The 12,234-nt window shown below is 41.4% G+C and overlaps 1 protein-coding gene across 13 annotated transcripts in view; it reads right to left on the reverse strand.

Moving 5' to 3' along the window:
* CELF2 (CUGBP Elav-like family member 2) overlaps positions 1 to 12,234 on the reverse strand; it is a 558,673-nt gene that overhangs the window by 196,374 nt on the left and 350,065 nt on the right. The window contains exon 1 of one of the 13 annotated variants that reach the window (XM_068670067.1): positions 5,820 to 5,979. The exons of the other annotated variants lie outside the window; for them this stretch is intronic. The gene's annotated coding sequence lies outside the window, so the exon portion shown is untranslated. Of the gene's footprint in view, positions 1 to 5,819; positions 5,980 to 12,234 lie in introns of those variants that run through there. 13 annotated transcript variants of the gene reach the window in all.

Genomic DNA, 12,234 nt, shown 5'->3' on the forward strand with positions numbered 1-12,234 from the left:
TGTTCAGCCTGGAGAAGAGAAGACTGAGAGGGGATCTCATCAATGTGTACAAATACCTGAGGTGTGGGAGACAGAGGGATTTGGCCAACCTCTTTTCAGTGCTCTGTGGGGACAGGACAAGGGGCAATGGCCACAAAATGGAGCCCAGGCAGTTCGGCACCAACACGCGAAAGAACTTCTGCACGGTGAGGGTGACGGAGCACTGGGACAGGCTGCCCAGGGAGGTTGTGGGGTCTCCTTCTCTGGAGATATTCAAAGCCCATCTGGACGCCTACCTGGGCAGCCTGCTGTAGGGAACCTGCTTTGGCAGGGGGGTTGGGCCCAATGATCCCTTGAGGTCCATTCCAACCCCTACAATTCTGTGATTCTGTGTGAAAACTAACAGCCTTTTAAAACCAAGCAGTCACAGCTGGCCACCACAAAGGGATAAGCCAGAGACAGCTACAGGTTTGACTTCATTCTCTGCATTTGTAGCCCATCAGGTTCTGATGCATCAATCAGGCCTGTATAGGGGCTTTTCACCCACCTTTTCCAGATAGCACTGGTCCATACAAAATGCACCAGGTCATCTGAGCAACCCCCCAGCATTTCTCCAGGCTGGCGCAGTAACACTTCACCACTGGTGGCAGGAATCTCAAGTTAACCACAGCCTGTGGTGCTCTATAACTTTACATTCTCACTGCTAGCCTACTGGCTCCTGATTTCAACTGCCCCCATGTCTCAGCTGGTGTTTGTCAAGTCACAAACAAAAACATAGCTTGCTGACTTGCTGGACCTAGGAAACACAAACTGGGAGACCCAAAGGTCTACTGGCAAGATAGAAAGTAGTAAGAAGAAGTAGCAGAGCAAAAGATGCACTATACTGCTAAAGGGAAAAAAACAGGGGAAAACATTTTCTAATTCTAGACATGCAAGAACATATTTTCATGGACAGATAGATAGGAGATCTGTGGCAGCACAGAACTTGTAGGAATACATCCCAGACAGATATCAGCAGGGTCAAACCCAGCTGGTTTTCTATACAGCGATGGGTACTGTAGTATTTAAGTGTTTATGTTATTTATTTTTGCATTTTTTTTAATAAATAATTGTAACTAAATTACATTATTTCCTGTTTATTTACAAGGATCATCCTTCTGCTTAATGTAAGGAAGTAGATTCTGCTCCAGAGGAATTTCACTGAACTGGCTTAAAATGAGAGGTCTGCTATGGAGGGATGTGCACTGAGTGCTCATCCCTCTCCCATCCTTGTGGCCCTAGCAGCTTATGGGAGAGCAGTCAGGGACTTAGAAAAAATCAATTATTATACATGAACAAATCATATGTTAAAAGAGAAAGGGAGGATTTTTTTTTTTAGATTAGAACTAACTCAGAGAAGGAAGCAAGGAATCAACTGATGTTGCTTACCTAATGTGAGGAAAATCCCCCAAATTATTGCCATACCAACCTTTATGAGCCTTCCAGGCCATCATTTTGTGCAGGTTCTTATCACAGTAATGAGGAGAACATTACCAATCCACACTGTGGTGGTTCACTATGCTTTTTTTAACTGGGTTTCACTCTGAACTTCTGCCTCCTGCAATTTTGCTTCAGGAGACAGGAGCAGTAGGATGGGATCCAGACTCATCTTTGCATTCCAGGCAGGACACATCTCCTACGTTTGGTTCAGGACTTTTTCCGCTTTAATTATGTTTGCTCTTGAATGTAAAGTTAAGTCACTGCTCAACCATTAACTGTGTTCTGCTATGGCATCTACCACTCTGTATTTGACTTCACTAAATGCCTTGTGTTTTGCTGTGAGTTTTTGATAAGTGTGTGTTTGCAGATTTTCATGACAGACTAATAACACCAAAGGAGGCTCCAGGAATGTTTTAAGTAAATATTATGTGTATATTTTCTCAACAGTGCCTGCCTACCAGTACCTTCAGAGCTGCATAATCTTATCTAGAATATTTTTACATATTGTTTGTGCTAACCAGTGTGGTCCACACTACTAAGCAAACTATTATTTGATTAAAATATTATGCAGCACATAATTCCGGGACACACAGTCATGCAGCTCTGAAGAGGCAGCAGTTTCTATTTCTGTCTTGCAAAATCCTCCTTGCCACCATTAAATATTTCTTCATCAATCATTATGAAGACTGAGTAGATACAAACTGTTACCTAGGCTGGGAATTTTTAAAGGGTATTTTAAGAAACTATTTGTTTTTCTCCCTCTGCCTTTTCCCTTTTCTATTGTTATTGCCCACTTCAGCCAAAAATTTACAATAGAGGATGGATGCCTGGAACACAGGTCCAGCTGCAAATGATTTAAATGTGTAAGATCTTCAGAGCAGGCATCTTCTCTGACTGTGTCATGAAATGACAGAACATCGATATGGGGAAGATGCTCGAGCTTGGTGGAGAGCAGATGTTAGGCATCTTAACTTTTTCTAGTAATTTATTATATTGTCATCTTTTCGGCTGCCACCAGCAGATGGTTTAACAGTTTGGAGTGAAAGCCGCATTGAAAAGAATTTAGTAGTGCCAGTGACATCGCATTACATGGACGAGAACTGATTAGGGCATTATCTTCTCATCTGAAATATGAGAATCGAATTCCATGCTCAGCCATAGACTTCCTGTGGACATGCCTCATTTGGGGTATAATAACAGTACGGTCTAAACGACGTCGGTTGCCTGTATAGACCATACATGAAACAAATTTAAGCTAAGCTAGTTACCAGTAACAGCTGTGAAAGCACGAGCTCTGAAACTCATCTGCTGTAGACAAATCTCTAATCTCTTTGGCTCAGATTTATTAAATCTATGTGTCCAGGATTTCCTATTTAGTCTGTGAAAAGAAATAATCAATTTAGGGGGTAATTCAGACTTCAGGTGGACTAAAACGGAGGTAGCAATGTCTCTCCATTGGCTACAGAGGCATCCTAGGGCAACGGTAGATAAATACTATCTATCTGTAAAGGAGGATAACAGCTTTTTCACAGCAATATCATGGAGACAAATAGAATGCATATGGCTTAGAAGAATGGCAGCAATTATTTACCTCAGTTAGATCAACTTTCTTGCTTTCTGTTCAACCTGTCTGCTAAAAGTAAGCCAATATAGGACTGTTGTGTAAAGGTGAAGCGTTCCTTTTCCATTTCAGCTGTTTAAGGTGTTGATAGGAACTGAAGACCAGATAGGACATCCTGTGTCACCAAGATTGGTCCCTGGCCAATATGGGTAAACCCAAATAATGATCTCATTCATCACATTCAAGGCCTGTAGCCCAGTAAATACTGTATTGCCACAGGCTTTGTGCTGAGCCTGCACAGCCTTGGAACCGAGGCACGCCAGGCTTGTCTGCACTCGTGCAGCCCAGCCTCGAGCTTTGTTTTAGCTGCGTTAGCTGTAGCAGTGGTTTTCCTTAATGACCAGGTGGTTAGTGCCTAATTTATTTTACTTTTGCTTATCTTCACATAATCGTGTGGGTTCACTGCAATTTTTATACAGCCAGTAGTAACAAGTAGTCACTCGGTGTAGTATGAAATATTTACGATGCCAGAATAATGACACAGTAAAGAGGAGCACAGACATGGTGTAACAGCCTCAGAAGAGGTGACATGACACAGTGCAGAGGAGCAGAGGCACAGGCTAGTATTAGGTGAGGCACAGAGTGACACTCAGGACCTCAGGGCTATAAAAAATCACCAACAGTTAGCTGAAGAAATGCAAGCCTGCAGAAAGAAAAAGTATGGAAGGCATTGCACACATACTGTATTCAGGGGTATTGCGGTGTTGCAATACAAAGAAGAGTGCAAGTTGTAAAAACACACAAAAAAGAAAATAAAAGCAGCCTGAAGTAGAGCCTGGATTGAGGAAGAAGAAACCATTGACATCAGAATCATAATGCTCATGGGATGGAGGAAGCAGACCACCCGCTATAACCGCTGCACACCTCCAAAAATTAAGTCCCCGACCCAAGGGGAAAGGGTGAGCAAAACACCTCCCAAAGGAGCAGGTCCTTGGAAATGTGTGTATATCAATTTTAAATGTATCAGTATTGAAGCTTTATTCCCCCGTAACGGTATCCTTTCTTTTCTCTCAATAAGTAGATCTAGACTAGTTATAATTCCTTGATTACAGTGTTAAGATTCCAATTACATTAACAATATTTTTTTCGCTTTTACACAGATGGCACATTTCACCTAGCCTGTAAGAAGATTCTGAGAGTAATGAAGTTCAACATCATGCCTTTTGCTTTCACTCCTCCCACTAGACAGCCATTTCAAAAACTCACATTTCCCCCTTCCCCCTAAAAAAACCCTTACTAATTTTCAGCATGAATACATCCAATTTATATGCATTACTGTCTTGTGCTCCTCTGTGCTTTCGATGCTTTCCTATGTCCCTGCACAGTGGTCATGTTCCTGTTGGGCATGGCAGAACCTAATCAAGACAAACTCTTTTTAGCCTCATCATGTGGGACAGTCCCTCTCATCTGTTCTCATAGCAGGAACCCGAGCAGAGAAAAACAGATTATTCAAAAAGTTTAACATTACCTTATCCCCCAGTTAAGATGAAAACTGTAGACACGCCAATTTTATGCTAATTTCAAACATTTGGGTTTGCTAGGGTAGTTTTTGAGTAGTAACAAAGCGAGATGTAATAATACAACAATCATGATAATATGTTAATAGTTTTAATTGAAGTAATTTCTGTAGACAATAAGAATTATACCCTAATGTGTTAATTAATCTGATTAGGAAATGTTGTGAAAATGAGTATGTAAAATGATATCAGAGGATAGCAGGAAAGGCATGTTTTACAGGGATGGTGTTCCTCGGGGTAAGATTTGTAGACGTTAGCTCGCAAGGCTTCAGTAAGGTAAACAGCTGTTTTTATTTTAGTTATAATGAACATTAACTCTAGTTCCCCATTTCTGCTTAATTAAACCTCTGACTCTTCAACCAATGAAGTGAAAACAGCAAAGGTAACGGACACTAATTGGGCCCTGTGCAAATTCAGCCTCATCTTACACTGAGTGGTCTGCCTCAACCACCAAAACTCCTGCAAAATTAAGGGACAAAAATCAACTGCCCTCTGCCAGCGTACCCAATGATTTCTTTACTAATCAAAGCCAAACCACATGGATGTAGCAGAAAGAACTGGATCGTACAAAAGCACTGCAGGATGTGCAAAGTGAAAATTTAAATTAAAAGCGTTTTTACTCTTGTCCATGTAGTCACTTCCTTATTTTTTTGTTATACCGTTTAAAGCAAAAAGCATCCAAAACAAAGAAACCAACTCACAAAAGATTCTCAGCAACCCTCCTGAAGGACGGACAGACAGCATGTTCCTCTGCTTTTTGATTAATTTTACCTTCCCCGAGAGAGGATCAGAATGGTGGCAGCGTGAAGTTAAAAACCAAACAAAAGCACATTGAAGAGAAGGAAAGAAAATGGCCCGTAATGGGCACGTGTTTTTTAAAGGCAAGAGCAAAAAAAAAAAAAAAACAGGAGACAATAGAGAAAACCTTAAAAACTATATAGTGTTATGCTCTGACCGGCTTTGTAAGCGCACACGGTCTCCTGTACAAAATGTCCCCTCTTCCTTCCTACAACATGCACCCGGCAGCCCTGAAGTGCCTTCATCTGAGAGGAACTGAGGGCTCGGTGTGACAGAGCACAGGCTTCTCCCAGCTCACTTACAGAGGGGAATAAAAAAAACAAAGAGGAACTTCTGCCCCCGAGGACAGCAGATAATTTCACGTTATTCTGTTAATGGATCTTTAAGACAATCCGATGGATAGGATAAGAAAATCATTGAAATACCTCGCAGTCCTTCGGTCTGGAAGAGACAGCTGCACCCTCTCTTGAAGCGTCTTACTTTATGAGCATGCTCGTGAAGGTTTCTGTCAGACCTACAACCTTTATCTGAGCTTCCTTTGTGGCTTAGTAATACAAAAAACGTCCCCTAATCGTTACGCCTAAACCATTCGTTTGTTGGTGAACTTCTTTCTGCAGCGAGCTCACCCTTTTGTAAATCTAATAGGGAAAAACTGGGGGAAAAAAAATCCTGTTGTTCACTACAGACAGACAATAACCCTTAATATAAATACACGTGTGAACTCGTGGCACTGTAACAGTCGCTTCGGATTTACATGCACAAGGAGGTTCAGCTCTGAAAGCACCATTTTGTAGCTCTCCAAAAGGAAGTGGTAAATGCTGTGCTCGATCTCCCTTCTTCATGGGAGGCTGCCTACCTAAGCCCTGAACTGAGAGCAGACCTTAAATATAAATCACTTAATTGCTCGTTTTATTTGATACCCAAGTACTTCATGCTAATAAAGTTAAGCATTAAAGGATTACAATGTGACAAATTATACGCCCATCTCATAAAAGAAATATTACCGAAACAGAGTCGGATCTGAAAGGCTCTCGATAACGTAGAGCGTAAGTCTAATTTTAGCTGATTCCTCAATCACTGGAGAGCTTGCAGTGTACACAGCCAGCCCAGCTCAATCAACTGACTTTTATCTCTATGACTGCAGGTCACATTATCTCATGAATGAACTGTTATGTAGGTCAGTCAAGAGTCATCTTCTAATTGAATGCACGTTTCAGCCTTGGCATTTATGCTCCAGATATCAAGACTGAAGACAACTGGCGAAGGCAGAAGAAAATATTGAAGAAAGGAGCTGTGGTAATTAGCCTTTGTTTCAGACAACAAGCATGGAAACAGATGTTAGCAGAAGCTCGTAGACAGTTGTTTTCATTTCAACTGGATTTAGTACAGGTGGAAAGTGTGGGAGCAACAGCTCGCTGGGGAGAGGCTTTGCTGGGTCACAGATCAGATTTTAGCCACAAATCAAGTGCTGTCCTGCTAATGTACTTCGGTGTGGCCGGGAGGTATATTGGTCCCTGCTGAGGCATGTGCCAAATATGTGTCTGCTTACTTGCAGTAACTGATACCACCAGCTCCTCTCATGCAGGCCACTGCCCAGCCATTGGGAAGGAATATTTTTGGTTGCTCCCAAGTCAAGGTGGATTTGAGACAATGGAAGTGAAAGTTCCCACTCAGCGTCAGTCTCCTCAATAATACTTGTACTTACACATTTTAAAGAGAGAAGTCTTCAGGGAGACTTCCCTATATGGTTTGTGAACTGTTTATTCAACTTTGCAATCAGGAGACCGATGTGAAATACATTAGAGTTTTATCTCCAGCAACATTTGGGTAAAATGAGGAGTATCAGACTGGAGATGCTCCAGGAAACTAAAGCAAGAGATTTACCATGTTACAGAAACACTTTTGATCAGGCGCTTCATTTCATTTCCTGTTCAATCCAAGTTATTCTAATTTAGATGTAAAGGCAAAATTGCAACTGATTAAAATTGGGTCGGCAGCAGTTCCCGTATGAGGAAACGCGGGGCTTACAATCAGATAAAAGCCAAGCTGTCTAAAAGCGGTACTGCCTGCACGTCACACCCGTGACCCACACAGCTATTTACTAGTTGCTTTTCTGTTTTCAATCCTCAGAAACAATTCACAAAGGATTTTCTCCTCCCTTTGTGCTCCCCTGACTTTAAAAATCGTTTGCAGGATGCGAAGGGTTACAACTAGGGAAGTGAAAGCAAAATGCCCAAGGCCAAGTTTTCCTGTAGCCTGTGTACTGGTTGCATTTTCAGCTCCTGTGTCCTGACAGCTGCTGTCTTCCAAGTGTGCTGCGACATGCCTCTTGCTGTTCTAGCAGTCTTTTTGTTCAGCTCCAAGCTTGCTTTTTAAGGCTGTAAAACCTTGGTGCATGGGGGGTGAGGAAGGGGAGGAGAGATGCAGCAATTATATGGGAGATAGCTTTTTGCCATCTTCTGCCCCACCAACTTCAAAACAAAGAGTTTTAAAAAAAGTACCAAAGTAGCTAAAAAAAATAAAAAATAAAAAAGCACCAGAAAACCCTATCTAACCCCCTTCCCATCTCCAATAAAGCCTTTGCTCCAGTGTTGTTCTCCATCTCCCAGCAACAACCGCTTTGCACTCACATAGTGTGATTCTTAGGAGGATGTGAAAGCAGTTACAAACATCTGTTAATTAAGTCTCAATTTGCATGTGAGATGGGTAATATACTAATTTTACAAATGGGTATGTTGAACCACACAACGCTGGATAAAGCTGGCCAGCACAAGTACTTAAATACAAGCTAGAATGAGGGACACTCCACTTCCTTGCTCTGGCTACTGCTCTTCTAAACAAAATAAAGGCTGCACAAGTGTGCCTGAGGTGCTGACGCCTTTTACTTTGCAAAAGACAAAGTCAGAATAATTTTCCAGAACATAAACACAGATATTCATCCAAAAACACATAAACTGGTTATTGATGAATAAATTGCATCAGGTCCAACTTGCAAGAAAGGGAATTAATGTCTTTTTAATGGCTGAACCAAGGGAAGGTCATTATACAGTGTTTTAATTCTAGTACATTAGTTTTGCATTTATACATTAGCAGTTAATGTGATAATGTCAAACTCACCACTAGTTGTGACATCATAAAAATAAAGGCTGTTTTAGTATTCTTTTGGAAAAACAAAAACAAAACAAAAACAAAAAACAGAGCTGTTAATAAGCTCTCCTACTCCAGCCATTGGGAGAATGTTTGTCTTGCTGTATCAATTTTGCATGCAAGATCAAAACTATAATGGCAAGTCAACAGATGTGAAGAATGTAAATCTTCGGGAAAGTGCTCAATAAACAAAGGCAGAGAGATGTTTGCTGGTGTTGTTTTGTTGTTTTGGTTTGTTTTGTTTTTTCCAAGTGGAACCTTTCCAATGCTCCCTGACCTGTAAATGCCACTTTAAATGAAATGCAGAAAATAAATTAATAGTAGAAGTAAAAACAAATCTAAAGTAAGCTTGAGGAAACAGCCTCTTCAGCAGAGATGTTATTTTTTGATTCTTCAAAAGACACAAGCAACAATCTGGCAACCAGCACTGTTAGAGTAAGCTGATGCTGCTCAGAGCTAATTTTGGGCCGTGCAGGAACAAAATTCAGTGTGCTGGATCTCATATGTGGACATTGTGTGTATCCTCCAAAGGCAAAGTATTCTCCTAGGATTAGCACTTACAGAAATGGAGTATTTCCCTGAAGATCACACCTAGAGCTTCCTTTATAGGGCTTATAAATCGAGATGGTTGTTTATCATGCTATTAAACTCGGTTGTGTGTGTTGTTATTTTTTTTTCCCCCCTTCTCTTCTTTTCTCTCTATGGATTAACATTTAGCAAAATGAAAATTTCCTGAAGGTAATTACCTGGCTGCAATTCAAGGCATTCATAAAAATTACAGTTCCCTTTGGCAAGGGATTGGCACTGAGGGGAAGGAGCCACCATTACAGGAGGGCGGATTCGAGATGCTCAGCCTCCCAAGGACGCAGCCCTGGCGGGGTTTTGCTGCAGCCCTTCCTCATTCTTTTTTTCTTCTTGCTCTGCTTTCAGTGCTCTCCTCTTGTTTCCTAGGAGTGTATTTGCATTTGACCCATTTTGTTTGCCCTCACGGGGCCGCAGGGGTCTGGCGTAGGCCCTGTGTTTCGTGGTAGTTACATGCTGCCTCTTGGATTGATTTTTTTCCCCCCCAGAGCTACGGCGTATCGTCTGCTGTGCAGATGATACCATGCTTGGTGCAGCTCGGCTGTTTACAAGTGCTGCAGTGCAGCTGGGGCTCAGCACCTCTGCAGGCATGTGGTGGCAGAGGTCGAGCAGTTTCGCTGAACCCTACCCTAGTGAAGAGGAGAAACCAAGCTGGAGGCTCTGCTTCCACCAGTCATCATGGTAGGACTTTGTTCCACCCTTGAAATGTTGTCTTCCCTGCAATTTTCGTCTCTTCTCGGGCATGGACCACTGCACCACTGCATCCATCCGGCTGAGCTTCGCTGTATTTAGACTAAGCCATTTAGAATATTTTTACTGCTGTGCTCAGGGCAGTCTGGAGTGATCCGAGCCAAGATTCCCAAATGTTCCTATAGCACAACCAGCCATGACAAAAGTCTCCCTGAAAACTGGGCTGACAAAAGCGTAGGTCACACCTTATTTTCCTTCAGGTGGCTGCATCTGTGGGCTTAGAATGGCTCAGGTTTGAAGGGACCTTACAGATCATCCAGTTAAACTAAGTTAGACTTCCCTAGCACTGATTTTTGCTTTGCTATATTGCTTTTCCCCAAATCCTTTTTTGTAACCCTTTAAGCTGTTCAAGGAAACCACATCAGTTTTTATTAAAGTTTACTTTCACATGATTTGCCTGCCCCATTTCCTTTCTCCATACCATTATAAAACCTACCTTCAGTAGGCTAACTGCTTAGAGCTGTTTCATCTTTTCCAAAACCTCCCAAATCTCTTCTGAAACTTATTAACTTTCCCTTTTCTGTCAGCTCCCGCTCCCCCTCCAGATGATAAAATAAAGTTGCACCTGTGGTTGGAAGGCTGAGTCCCTAGTCAGCATATCTGCATAGGTGAATGGAATATTTCAAAGATTTCTTCCTTTTCACCTGATACATGATGTCACTATTCCTTCTTTAGGCATTGAACCCATGTCCCTGTCACACAGAGAGATTACGCTAAGATTTCTGTCAGAGGAAAAAAAAACCAAAAACAACAACAAAAAAACAACAGCTGCTGCCTTCACAGTGCCCACTTAACTATTCAATAAGCATTCAAATGGACAATATATAATAAGAGACCTTCTTTTGGGGCAATTTATGCAACTATGAATATGTAAGTTATGTTCTCCTGTTCTGGGTTGACCTCTGCTTACTGCAGTGTTGACAAGGACACTCACACTCTAACTGCAAGTCCTGATTTTGTTACAGGCAAAAAAAACACTACAAACAAAATCAAAACCGAAAGAACACAACCAGGCTGAATGCAAAGAATCCTCAGGTTTTACTCAGACAGAAAAATAGAAGCAGAAAGTTTTCAGTCCATGTGGCAGCAAAAAACAGCAACAACAAAAAACTTGAAATAAATATCCTAAAGTTTTATGAATCTCAAGACAAATAAATACGTATCTGGTTGGGGTTTTATGTTCCGTTATTTCACAAAAATCCTATTCTTCCCAATAAATTTAAAGACTCTTACAGGCACAATATTATTTTTAATGACCTGAACTTAGCAGCACCTTCCAATTTTGCAACTTACTTTACTCTATCACCTTTGAATGTTTTAATTTGCTGGAAAATGTGAAAAATTTCCATGCTTAACTCACTGTAAACTTAATCCAACACAAAGATTAGCGATAATAGCTGTTTTACACTAAAATTTAAGAGAAGGAAAGTGTTCTAGTGGGAATTACTAAAAATTGCATATTTTGCCCAGATTACTTTGCCTAGCTTTTAAACAATCAGCTTCAAGGAAATGGAGAATTGCCCCCGAGATGCCCCCAAAAGGCAAAAAAGCCTGAGATGCTGCAGGCAGGGTCCCAAAGCACTTGCCTAATGATCAAGAAATGCAGGAGACAACAGGAGAGACTACATACAGCCATGACTGTCACTGCTGGCTTTCTACAGTATTGAGATAACCAAGATAGCTAATAGTACATAAAGAAATACAGAAAATAAGAGTCTAAAGGGAAGGAGGATAACACAAACACACACACACACATATATATATATCCTCATTTATCCGATCCAAATCCAGTTTGCCAATATTTATCCCTGGCTCCTTTTACTCTGAGTTTTGCATCTTAGTAATTTTGAACTGGGGAAAAGGCAGCTGGAAAAGAGATAAGAAAGGCATGAGAATGAAAGGTCTTACGACAACCTAGTTTGGCTTTGTACAAGGATCACGTTACATCGGAGAAATCAAGTGTAATGGCATGCGGTAGGGGCAGGTAAAGGCAGGAGCAGCACGGAGCACAGCTGTGATTTAATGCTTTCCTCTGCACGCTGGCAGTGGGGTTTCGTTATCAGCCTCGATTTGCTGATGATCAGAAACCTAAGCCAAACAACAAAAATTTCCATCAATGAATATTTATAGGGCAAAAGGTTAACAAATCTGGAAAAGTGGGACTGAGCTGACTGCAGAACACAGCTGGGAAAAGAAACCTGGAAAAGCTGAGAAGGCTGAATTTTGATTCAGACCCAGTTCTGGAAACATGCAAAAATCTCTTGGACTTAAAATTCAGAGTGGAAACCAGAGGTAGCATGAGGACTGCAAGACAATACTTTTTTGGTGAAAAATGAGATTATTGAATATGATAGCAAGGAC

Source organism: Anas acuta, chromosome 1 (genome assembly GCF_963932015.1).
Source record: "Anas acuta chromosome 1, bAnaAcu1.1, whole genome shotgun sequence".
Classification (NCBI taxonomy): Eukaryota; Metazoa; Chordata; class Aves; order Anseriformes; family Anatidae; genus Anas; species Anas acuta.